The sequence below is a fragment of the Trichoplusia ni genome, chromosome 13 (assembly GCF_003590095.1).
Source record: "Trichoplusia ni isolate ovarian cell line Hi5 chromosome 13, tn1, whole genome shotgun sequence".
NCBI classification, from domain to species: domain Eukaryota; kingdom Metazoa; phylum Arthropoda; class Insecta; order Lepidoptera; family Noctuidae; genus Trichoplusia; species Trichoplusia ni.
In genome coordinates this window covers 7,811,127-7,824,801 of record NC_039490.1, presented here as the reverse complement: position 1 = coordinate 7,824,801, position 13,675 = coordinate 7,811,127, and positions in this window count along the sequence as shown.

Genomic DNA, 13,675 nt, shown 5'->3' with positions numbered 1-13,675 from the left:
CATTAAGTCCTAAAACTCACCAACAGTAAAGTTCGTGCCAAATAAAAAATATACAAACACGCGAAGGCGATCGATAACACCCGATTTTGGCGTGAATTGAGACCAGGGCCCCAATTCTGCTATTTAAAATGGCCGATGAATGAATGAAATTTGGTTTAAAATGACAATAACGTCTAGTGGCGTACGCACCGGTTTCAAGGTTTCGCTAGCTCTGAGGTCCCGGGTTCGATTCCAGGTCGGGTCAATGTAAAAATTCACATTTCTACATTGTCTCGGGTCTGGGTGTGGTACCTTCGTTGTATCTGAATTCCATAACACAAGTGCTTTAGCAACTTACTTCGGGTTCAGAACAATGTATGTGTCCGCATTTATTTATTTATTATTTATTATAATTAGTTTTAATACGATAACTTTGTCTACATTGTATGATATCCTTGTATTGGTACGAGAGCGCCTTTAAAGAGCAAGCTTTTAATAATGTTACTAGAAATCGGTGTATAAATTCATCTTAAAAATATATATCACGATTAAAATAACCTGGGACAACTCACACACGGTTATCTGATCCCAAGCTAAGCAGAGCTTGTGTTATGGTAACCAGACAACTGATAAACTTACTTATATATTTCTAAATACATACATATTATAGATAAATTACACCCAGACACCAGAACAAATGATCACGCTCATCACACAACATTTGTCATGGGCGGGAATCGAACCCACGACCTCCGGTATAGCAATCAGGGTCACTAACCACTAGACCAAAAGGCCTGTCAAATAAGATCACGAACAGAAATAATACCGATGAAGGTAAGTAAAGGTGTGTTTATATTGGACGGTGGTTTACTCTGCGGTGTTTAAGCTGCTGTTCTATTAATAATGCACCACTGTCTATTCGTCTGTCTATCTAAGTTTATTATACTTGTTGTTGTAACATGAAAATTACATAATACATAAAAGTAATAAAAAAGATCTCGCATACATTTATTCATGATAATTTTGTGTAAGAAGAGAAACATTTTTTATTTAATTAAAGGTTTCGTTATTTTCTATACACAAGACCGCTATTTAATAACCGCTATTAAGCGGTTATAGCTTAGTTCGTGCCTAAGCTATAACCGCATGCTATGCTATGCTATGCTTGACGCGGTTGGTCCGTAGATGGGTGACCATCTTTGTCATAACGAGTTCCTCCGTGTTTCGGAAGGCACGTTAAATTGTGGGTCCCGGCTGTTATTCCTACATCTTTGACAGTCGTTACAGGTAGTCAGAAGCTTAAAAAAGTCTGACAGCCAGTCTAACCAAGGGGTATCGTGTTGCCCAGGTAACTGGGTTAAGGAGGTCAGATAAGCAGTCGCTCCTTGTAAAACACTGGTACTTAGCTGTAACAGGTTGGACTGGTAGCCGACCCCAACATAGTTGGGAAAAGGCTAGGCCGATGATGAAGACCGCTATTTAAGATATGACAAGTCTAAGAGTTCTTTACAAAGCATATATTATTAAACGGTTGAATTGAGTGACCTTTTTTAGAGATCGGTTAAAAACAGTATCTTCGCAGTAAAAACGCGCCTTTACCTAACAGTATGGTTTTCAAGATAAGGGTTTGATTTTATAAGAAAGTAATACTAATCAGTCATAGCTCCCCTTATCTAAGGAAACATGCTATATTAAATTAATTCTCTGTGAAAGGGACGAGGTTATTAATCGAGATGTCGATAATCGATTAAATGAATATCGTATCGATTTGGGGATTTTGGACTTAGGAAAGATGGAACGGTATTTTAGTTCCTTTTTTGGAATATTAAATGGAAAATAGTACTTGGCTAATAGTATAGAAGAAAAAAAGTTTTCGTTATAGTTTTTTCGCCTAAATCTTTTGTCGTGTCATAGCCCAAAAGCGTTGATCACCACCACGACTAATAGTCATGTAAGTCCATATATGCATAGAAATACAGAAAAATAAGTTTTCATTTCAAAACAAATACTTTGCAAACATATACGACCTCCTTCGCCTGTAAAAATGAGCCTTCGAACGAATTTATTCCATTACACGATTCAATAATTTAATCGATTTACAAAAGTGTATTCAATTTCTTGTAAGTTAAAAGTAAAAAAAAGTAGTTTTTAAAGATAAGATCTCGAAAAAACTTCACCTTATTTACAGATAAGGGTTTTTGCGATCGCCTCACAAGATCCAATAAACTTCTGGAGAATCAATCTTCGTTTAATTAACTACTTTGAGACGTTTGTTCGCAAATCGATCGCCAGGAAACTGTCTCCCCGTTTAATTTGACGAATCGCAGGGTGGCTAAGGGCCTTGTAATTGTTTTTAGGGAAAGTTTTTGAGCGACAGTTATAGGGATTTAGGCATTTTCATTAAGCTATCCACGTGACTTGGTAAATAAGATTTTGTTGAGTATGATAAACAATATATTTATTTTTGTTGTAAAAAAAATATTTTGCTTACAATGCAAAATATATGGCGACTTTAGGTTTTACGTGTGTATGTCAGTTTCGCTCCATCATAGCTCAGAAATGGATGAAACGAATTTGATTTAAATATACAATTAAGCTAATAAAGTAAGCTATAATTTGACGAAAATCAGTCCTAGATTGCCAGCGACACATTTTTTTAATCTCCTAAACATAGGTATTAAATGAAAGGGCTCAGTAGAATAACAAAGTTTATGACAAATCAAACACAATAAAAATAAGAGAGGTTGTTATACTTTTTTAATTTATTTTATTTAAAACTAGCTGTTGCCCGCGACTTCGTCCCCGTGGGTAGAAGATATAAGTTATGATTTAGGTACACCTGCCCGGTTTTTTTCATATTTTCCATTGTATCTTAGCTCCTATTTGTCGCAGCGTGATGGTTTATAGCCTAAAGCCTTCCTCGATTAATGGTCTATTCAACACAAAAAGAATTTTTCAATTTGGACCAGTAGTTCCTGAGATTATCGCGTTCAAACAAACAAACTCTTCAACTTTATATATTAGTATAGATAGATATAAAACAACTTAAATTTTCCTAGTCGATATTAAAAAGAACAAACTAACTAAGACCTGTTTCTTTCTACTATCTGAGTATGGGTTTAATATAAACTATTTATACTTTCTGATTTTATACTTCGCAAACAACATTCACGACATAACGTTTAGAATTTGTAAAAAGGTATCTAAGAGATGTGTCGCTTGGCTGCACCTGCTACCCTTGCACACATAAAGGGTGCGAACATATTGCACTCCGGGCGATGCCATAATACATGCATGAACGCGCGTTTGCGTGGACACCTTAAGGAGGAAAGTTTTAAGGTTTCCGAACCCAAAGCGTACAATTTTACCTATAGCTCTGCTCTCTGTGGCCGAATATAGGCTGAAGATGATGATGACCGTATTGTTAACATCATTTCGTTTCAATAAGTGACGTGACTTTGATCTGTCATCTAGGTACATACATTCTGGGGTTTTCTATTGACGTTAGCGATAGTAGAAATAACGCATATATATTAATCTTTATTCTCAATCGATACTGTCGTACGTATATTGTAGGCGAACCGAATATATTTCCGTATGTTTTGAATGTAAACACTAACCCACGCCTTGTTTACCAACCAATAAAGACTAATACGTCACATTAAACTAAAAATCTATACTTCTATATACCAATATATAAAGCTGAAGAGTTTGTTTGTTTGTTTGAACGCGCTAATCTCAGGAATTACTGGTTCAAATTGAAAAAAAACTTTTTGTGTTCAATAGACTATTAATCGAGGAAGGTTTTAGGCTATATAACATCACGCTGCAACTAATAAGAGCGAAGATACAATGGAAAATGCGGCAAAAACTGGGGAAAATATTAATCTTCGAGGGCATTCGTGCAAAAATTCCTAACTTATATCTTATAACCACGCGAACGAAGTCGCGAGCAACAACTAATAACCTATATGTAAAGGTTAATAGAAAACGGTCTTTCAAAAATTGAACTTCAAATCTCGTCTTTATGAAACGTCACGATTCAATAAAACAGCGATAAAAAAAAACCAAAAGAATTGTTCTTTTAAACATCAAACAGTACTCTAACAGCACGCGGGGTAAAAACGGGAAACGATAAATAAAAATCCGGTATAGTTCCGATAGAGATCGGCACGGTTTACCGGTTTTTATAGCGAATCGGAAAAGTTTGTTTTTGCTAGTTTTTTTTTTCTGGCGCCTCCGGGGTATTGTCAAACAATATTTTTGGGAAGTACGCGTAAGTGAACTTGTTTAGTTTGAAAGTGACAACTTATTATGGGCGTCACGTCCTGACTATTATTTGCTACATATTTGTCAGCATCTCTATATGTCGCGATTCATTTGTACGAGAAAGTACCTACTTACCTACTTGTCAAATACTGTGCTTACTTCTTGGGTAGCTTAAGATTTAGCCATGTTACATTATTTTATAAATTTAATAAACTTTATTTATTATAAAATATTATCGAATAGACAAATTAGCAATGCACGTGGTACACTAATAACTGATAATGAGAAATAATAATATATTACTAAGTACACATTCACAACGATCTACGATTTTTCAAAGAATATTTTTAGTATGTTTACTTTTTTGGGTTCCATAACCAAAGGGTCAAAGCGAAACCCTATCACTCAGATCCTTGTCTTTCGATCTGTCACTGAGCTATACTTCATGAACCGATATAACTAGACGAACTAGAACGAAACAAAATAATAGTAAAAATAAAGACTGGTTTGTCTGGTCATACATTTTTGGGTGGCCAATAAATTTGTGGATTCATTTCATTTCAGACAAATTTCAACATACATACATACTAATTAGCCAATTCTTTTTAGACCCAGTTATTTACCCTAGTTGGGTACTTTACCACACACCGTTTAAGTTTCCCTTTCTTCTTGGGACCCTATGTCCCGAAGTATTCCCAAGGCAGGCCATAAGGTTGTCTGTAGTTACAAGATGGGTCAAACGTGCAAACACTCCAAAAGTTTTGTTCCGAAAATTAAGACATTACTACAGGGAGAGGTCATCAAATCTGTGTCAATGGGTCCAATAATACCACAAGAGGTCTCTTTGAAATAACTTTATTTATCATTTGTACTAAATTGTTATTATCAACTAAATCTGCACACGTGCCGTTCTATTTGGCTGGCCTGTTGGTCTACTGGTTAGTGACCCTGACTGCTATACCGGAGGTCGTGGGTTCGATTCCTATCCAAGACAAATGATGGTGTGATGAGCACAATATTTTTTTCTGTGTCTGGGTGTAATTTATCTATAATGCGTATGTAATTAAAAATATTTAACAATGTTAATTTATTTATTTACACTTTTTTTATACATTGAAAATGTATATTTTAAATGACTAATACTTATATAAAAAAAAATGTTATAACAACAAATCTCACTCTCTGAACGCTATCAAAACACAACTTTCTAACCTAACCTACAGCGGCTGAACAAGACTAGCCCAAAACGTAAACTACCTTCAAGTCTGTCTGTTATAAAGGTATCAAAAAAGATAAAAGTATCCAACTTAAGTCATTAATCGATAAAAACTTTCCTAATACGATCATTAAGAACGTATCGAGTCGTTACACACGAGGTGCTAAATTTCGGAAGTTTTGGCAAACTTTTTGTTGTAATCATTTTCGTGTGCTCTCTGTAACATCGTGGCATAATGTTTGAATCGCGTGACAATACTGGAACGAAAATATATGATTTTACTCAAACTTGCAAAGTTTTCAACCCTGTGTGTTCAGACAGTCGAACCTATATTTTAATAGCATCCTTACGTAGTAAGTTTGATGATAGATCCATTCATCGATTGCTGTGATTTTTTCTATGTAAAGTTCCCAGTTTTAGCACTTTTTTATACATTCACTTTGAGGCACTTTCCTTTAAGCTGGTAAGCTTAAATTTCAGAGTAGCTTCAAACCCGATGACAATGCTATTTACAACTATAAAAAAGCTAGACCGTTATTGATAAAAAATTAATGGAGTGACATTGAAAATGGTGTGAGTTTAGATTTTTGATCTATTAATTATAGTAAGCACACAAACGTTCCAGGCAACAACTATTTTTAAAATCACACAAATGTTTTGAGTATAAGATACATATTTGGATACATACTTAACATACTGTTATTATTACCCATTTTTTATTAAAAATTTAACCTGTTGCCAGCGAAAATGATCGAAAATGATCCCACGGAAACTTCAAATCGAGATAAAAAATATCCTACGTTCAATCCTAAAACTAACCTTTTCCAGGTTATAAACTGTCTGTATAACAAATTTCGTCCAAATCGGTTTAGCGGTTTCTGCACGAAAGAGTAAAACAAACATTTATTATCCACATACAAACTTTTTAGTTTATAATATGTATAAGGATGTCATGATTATAAAATGAAATACTTCTGATTCGATGTAAAACACATGACATTGAATGGTAAGAAACATTAGAAGGAAGTGTAAATTGATACATTTGTATGACTATATTCAAGTGACAAGCCGCTATTGCGGCTTAGAGTCAGTTTCCAAGGCTGTATCTTCAAGTATTTATCCAACATTATACGAGAATAAACATGGCTTGAACAGAACACGATATATTTTTAAATACCTTCTGTTAATAGAAATTCAACCTTAAAGAAACCACTTAGTAATCTAATTTGATAATCATATAAAGCTGTCATCACAATAACTTTAGTAAGACACATTTACTTTTTTAAAATTCACAACTTCCACACAGCGCCATCTAGTCTCAAACTAAGCAAAACTTGTTTTATGAGTTGCAAATGTGAAAAACACTCTTGTGTATTTCTGTCTCATTATTTATTTAACAACGGTTTTTAATTGTATGTATCGGAATATTCAGACTAATATCGGACCCAACCGGAGTCCTTAATCATGAGCTGACGCCTCGATGAAATCACGACACAATTCTGTCTCAAATAATTTCAAAAACTTTCGATACATTGAAAACTCCAGTAAATATTCGAAAAGTAAAATAATTATTGTTTTATCTTTGTACTGTAACATTGCATGCTAATTACAACGGTTTCGTGACGTCACGCGAAGGCTTACAAAAATAACGTTATGCCTTACAATATAACTGGGAGTCTTTTTAACTCGATAAATAATTTATTTACGGTACGAGTTCAATTACTTTACGCTATTATTGTATTTGTAAGAATAAACTCCTTTGACTGCATATAAATATGAAGAATGCTCGAGGGTAAGCAATAACTCACAGGTCAAGCTACGCTTGACACGGTTGATCCGTAGATGGGTGGCCATCTTTGTCATAACCAGTTGTGGGGTTGAAGAAGTCAGATAGACAGTCGCTCCCTGTAAAACACTGGTACCTAGCTGAATCCGGTTAGACTGGAAGGCGACCCCAACATAGTTGGGAAAAGACTAGACTAGATGACTGCATATAAATATTGCAAGTGGTATTGTTTTACCAGCTTATAAATGTATCAATGCTGGGCACAGGCCTTATTGCGACAAAAGTTGAGCATTGATCACTACGTTGGGGTACATAAGGGTTGGCTATTTCAGATTCCAATATTTGGTATCCACGAATCCTTACGATGTTTACCTCGACCGTTTTTGGTCTGCCTTTTTGTAAAAAAAGTGCCGCGGTCAGGCTCCAACCGAGCAGAGGATAAATTTATAAATAATGTGACAAAGTTTAATAGGTACGTTAAATAATGATTACATTTGCTTGAAGTAATGATAGAGGAAAATGTTCCTTGAGTGTATGTACATAGGTGTTACAGTATTATAATTTCCTTGCCTCGTTCTCCAGTACAAGAGATTTTCTGTTTTTTTTCAGAGAGGGTAATAGATTCGCCAAATTATGGTCACAGTACATACCTTCTATTTATCCTACGCTAATAGCAATGATGACTGCATAAATAGGTGAAATATTTTAAGTCAGTCTGATAGAGATTTTTTTTACTAATATTGTCTTGTCAGACAAAATATTTATATATAGGGTTTTTCATTAGACTTAAAAATCCTAAGTACTTCGTCAGCGTTAGGTAGATTAAAAATAATTGAATGTACATTTTTAATGGTATTTTGAAAATCAAATAATGCCAAGAACAGATGCATCAAAGGTGAGACGTATAAAAGTGTTTACTAATGAATTTTCTCGTCGATAAAGTGTACTAGTAAATGACGTCACACGAGATTTCAACCTACTTTATTCATTTTATTAACTTAATATTTCTTTGTAAATCCCATCCTACATAATAATTCGTTTTTCTAGACCAATACCCTGATTTTTAATAATATTTGTATCCGACAAACTTATTGAGAGTTACGAACGAGAACCACCGGGGACCCCAACTAGTATATTCGTAAATGCGAGGCCGGATTTTGAGGTACGTCGTGTGTCGTTAGCGTCACATGCAAAAGTTATAATTTATTTCGGGGTCCACTCGCTGTGGTTTTGACGGCTATAGAATAGTTTGTTTTATACGAATTACATAGCAAACATACGTATATGAGAACTGCACTACATTATATAAAAAGTTTTTGTCTGTAAACTCATTTAATACACTTAGTCTATACATTTTTAAATATACTCGCGATCCCGCCGCGTCTGCTCATGATTAAGGACTCCGGTTGGGTCCGAAACTAGTCGGGCTACCCCGATAAATACGCGTGAGTAACCCGTTACATCATTTAATAATGAATCAGTCTCACGATAGTTATTATAAAAATATACATATATAATTAGAGTGTCTGTTTTTAATATTGAAATAAACGTCTATTTAAACTTGCATATGAATATGTATACGATACACACTCGTAGGTACACCAATTTTTAGCAGAATTGATTTGAAGGGACATTTATTGATCGATAGCTGATGTCTGATATTATAAGGAGTAATTTAAGCTAATTCTATTTTCGTCTTTGTTAAATTCCACAAGGACGTAGTCGCGGGTGTATCTAGTATAAAATATGACTTCGGATGATTTGATTTGAATAATACAGATTTTACGATATATATAGAGATATTACTAAGGCTCCGCCTGGATCTTTGGAACGGTTCTTACAACATTGCAACTCCTGTGAGCCGGGGTCAACATAGATTAAAAACTAACACTTAAGCTCGGTGTGTCCCAGGGAAACGATTTACTGTCTTCGAACCCGCATCGAAATTTATATATAGAAGATTTTATATAGAAGTAGTAAATAGGAGGAGTATAGGAAGAAAATATTTTCCACTTCCCTCCACAGCAAGCGGGAAACAAAAAGAAGAGCTATACTACAGATGAGAAAACTGCAACAGCAAGTGAGATGGGCCAAACAAATAGTATAATAATAACAAATAATAATGTTTGCATCGCCATATATTATGTAAAAAGGCAGGTGCAGGAATCATTTTAAGGAACTGGTCCACTTAACATGTCTCATATATATAATAGCCTAATTATTTAATAGTTTTGCATCTACTTTGGATTCTTCATGTCTGCTCTCCCATAGAACGGAGGTGAATTATCCCTAGTAGATGCCCCATCACATTGTATATTAAAGTTCTCAAGAAGGCCTCTGCACGTTGGTCCCCGTTCACGGCTTTAAGAAGGACCGGGTCTCTTCTCATGAAGTTAGCCCGTGAATGAAAAGAGATACAAATAATAATAAAAAAACATTATTTTATTGATAGGACGTGGCTATTCATTCAAACCGGTTAACTTTTTGAAATAAATCATAAATAGATTACACATTTCCAACGTGTTTTCTTCTACAAATATGAATATTCTTTTTTAGCTCAGAATATGCGATAATACAAAACAGCCTTTTTCTCATTATTATGTACAAAACTACTCAAACTATATTGATAAAATTTGCTGTTTTGTGTGTTTTAAAAATATTTCGTCAAAGCCATATTTTGTTACGTTGATGCCCCAAAATGTTTATTTTATGTTATTTTATAAGTATCCTTTTCACAAATGTCATATTAATTTCCAAATATATATATTCGTTTTACTGTTTTACATGTTTAAAACTTATAGTCAAAATAAAAAATATTTGCTAAGACTGTAAAAGTATTATAATTATATTATAAATTAATTGGGATTATATTTCCAGTTTTTGTTGTTCGTGCCGATCACGATGGATAAAATAAGCCAATATTCCTTTCCAGTATAACTACGTACATACTTATTAATCTTTATTATTTTTCTCGCTCAATTTCTAGTTATTAAATACCTCAGAAAATTGAATCACAATATTCCTCAACTCAATAATAATAATATTAATTAATTTAGTCATTGATGATTTGAAATCCAAACACAAGTATTCATAACTAATAAAATTAAAATTTCCCCAAAACTTGAAAGTAAGTTTTCTTTCAAAAACATAACTAAATCCACATAAAATAAATAAACTCACCTTTAAAAAACCACTTAACAACTATATTAGTTACACTGACACTAAATATAATTATATCTTCACTAAGTACACACACACTCACAGATCAAATAAATTCACATTAAATCTAAATTAACACAAACATACATACAAACCGCTCGCGACACTATTACAGTTAAAAACTACGATATTTGGTATATTTTTATTGGTTATATTCACGTAAAATGTAGTACGAAGCAACACGTCCTCCCTCTGCCTCAGTAAGATCGAAACTGCCTGTATTCCACGCTACGTACACATAGCTACGACGTCGCTACGAAGTCTACGTATCGTAGCAGCGTAGTACTGCGCTGCGAAAATAAACCACTGCATAAATAAATAGTTTACTGGTTAATATTAATATCATATGAATAGTTTAAAATGGCGGCTTTTTTTAGTGACTATGGATATTTTGGTTGTGTTTTAAAATTACTGAGGTTTTTTAAAGTTTGTAAGTAGATGTAATAAAACTTGCTTTACTTATTTTTGTTGTGACAGATCAATAGCCTGATGATTAAGAGCCTCCAACTCTAGATAATGATAGAATTTGGAATCGTTTGAACGTCCTCCTAACATTATATCAAAACACGATTATTTCTGACTGTGAAACTGCCCATGTGATGACATATTTTATGATTTGTGCTTTTGCCCAGTCGTGGGACTCTCAATAATATTATAGTACAACAGTTTCTGTGTGTGAGGATTATTTTTCCGCTCAACCGGTTGGACAAAATTAGATAAAAAATCGATTGGAGTAGTTATATATTATTTTATATTTCCAATCAACTTCAAAAAGGAGGGGTTCTCAATTCAGCTTTACTATTTTTGATTAAAGGACTGGATGAACCGATTTTGATATTTTTTTCATTTAATGTGAAATAGGTTAGTTGCCTCTTGTCACCATTTATAGAAATAACTTTTAATTCAAATATAATTCCGTGCAAGGATCCGAAATATATAAACTTCAATAAATATTAATAAAGGATTGCTGTAAAAATTCAACTGAAACCCTTACTTTTTTTCTCTTGCTTGAAAACACCGTCCACCATGTTTCTACGTCACCAATATTCTAAACAACATAATGTCAAACGCTAGTTTCAGGCTATTCGTGGTTTTTCATTTAAACGCCTTGATATTTATTTCACGTAAAAATACACAGAAATACACTGCAGTTCCACTGGACAGTTACGGGATCTCTTTTAACCAGGTGTTTCGCATATTCTCATCAGTGGATACTTTAATCCACAACTTTTCTGGGTTCTGTATTGACGTATTCTTACATTCCCGTACGATACAATAGTGGTAATTACTATATTTATCATGTAATCCTTTCGAAGATATGGTTTTAAATTCCGATAAAAAGGTTTTGACAGTCACGTGTAGTGTTTACAAGAATTGTCACTTCACGGCACAGATAATTAATAGACGATCATGGCGGACTGCTTTTTTGATAGCATAGCGAAAATAAATTTTAAAATTCAAAATATATTAGGATAGGTGCTTCAGAAAAAAATAATATTTTTTTTATGGTGTTATATAATCGTAATGAACCGTTCTATCAAATAATAAAAATAGTGGCAACTAGCCTATTGCTGACATTTGGTCCCATAAATATTTGTAGTTTAAATTTTAAGTCGGTTTTATGTCTTTGTTATTATATAAAAAAATATTATCCACTAGCTGTTGCCTGCGACTTCAGTTTACAGCGTTCGGTGGTCCCCGTTTCGATGGAAATACATCCCCTTAGTGATCTTAAAGCTTTTACATATCTTTAAAATTTTTCCTCGGGAACTGTTTAAAAAATCAGGATAAAAGGTAGCCTATTAACCGTTCTATGTCAATGGCTATAAGCATGCCAAATTTCATCCAAATCCGTTCAGCCGTTTTCGCGTGATTGAGTAACAAACATCCATACTTTCACATTTATAATATTAGTAAGGATATTATGTCAAAACGCATTGTATTGCGTTTTGCATAAAAAGATATATGACGATCTACTCGTACCTGTATCACATTTATAAGGTAAAAATATTTTAAAAGAACCGAAAATAATATTTTGGTAAAATGTTACGTGGTGGAATACGAATTTCCATCTCTTTTGCGTGTTGAGGGTAGGAAATTTTACGTTAATGAAATGCTTTACGAAGACCAACGAAATTTTCCGTATAAGGCTTCAGCATTGACGCTGTTTGTAAGTAATGTAAAATGGAATGGTATAGGTATGAAACAATCTGTACCAACTCAAATATTTGTGCAATGGAAACTGGAAATGTTTGAAACACCCATACCATAATTACCATATTCTTACAAATAAATATATTTTCTCTTTCATTTAATCCTTGTGCCGCGGGGGTGCAACGAGCAATCAAGTGACATGCACAATGACACCCAGACTCATGCAAAGCATTCGTGGATCACATAAATACTTGTTTTGTATGGGGATCGAACCCATGACACGTCGCGCACAGTCGGTTTTGTGAAGTGAATCTTACCTCCAACTTTTAATTAAATTATATTGATATTACATGAGTAAGGGAAATGGGAAAAACCAGTGCCACGGTTCTGCTATTTACAACGGCCGGTGAATAAATGAAAGTAGGACTAAATTGACACTATTCGTAATATTCTAAGAATTTTTCAAACACAATAATTTCATTGAAAATTCATTGTATTGACCGTGAGTGTTCAGTACTGAATTGAATCCTATCTTCATTCATTCATCGGCAGTTGTAAATAGCAGAATCGTGGCCCTGTTTCTTTTCCACTTAACGAATTTTTGAACACCAGCCCTCGAAGATGAATAATTTTCCCTGTATTTTCCACATTTTCCATTGTAAATTGTAGTCGCAGCGTGATGGTATATAGTCTAAAACCTTCCTAGATGAATGGTCTATTCAACACAAAAAACTTTTTTTTTTTCAATTTGAACCAGTAGTTCCTGAGATTTTCGCGTTCAAAAAAATAACAAACAAACTCTTCAGCTTTATATATTAGTATATATATAGATTATAAGACAAAATCCTCTTGCTACGAGTTTTCAATTCCAGTTTCTAATATTTGGAAACTAGGTTGTCTCACAATACCAAGGTACTTGACTGCATTGGGTGCGAACACAGCACCTCGTGAGCATACAAATGCATGGAACGCAAGGAAACTACGACATATTGCGATACAAAAAAAAAACAACGAAATAAAACTAGGAGACACTTATCACCAAACTTTTTTGT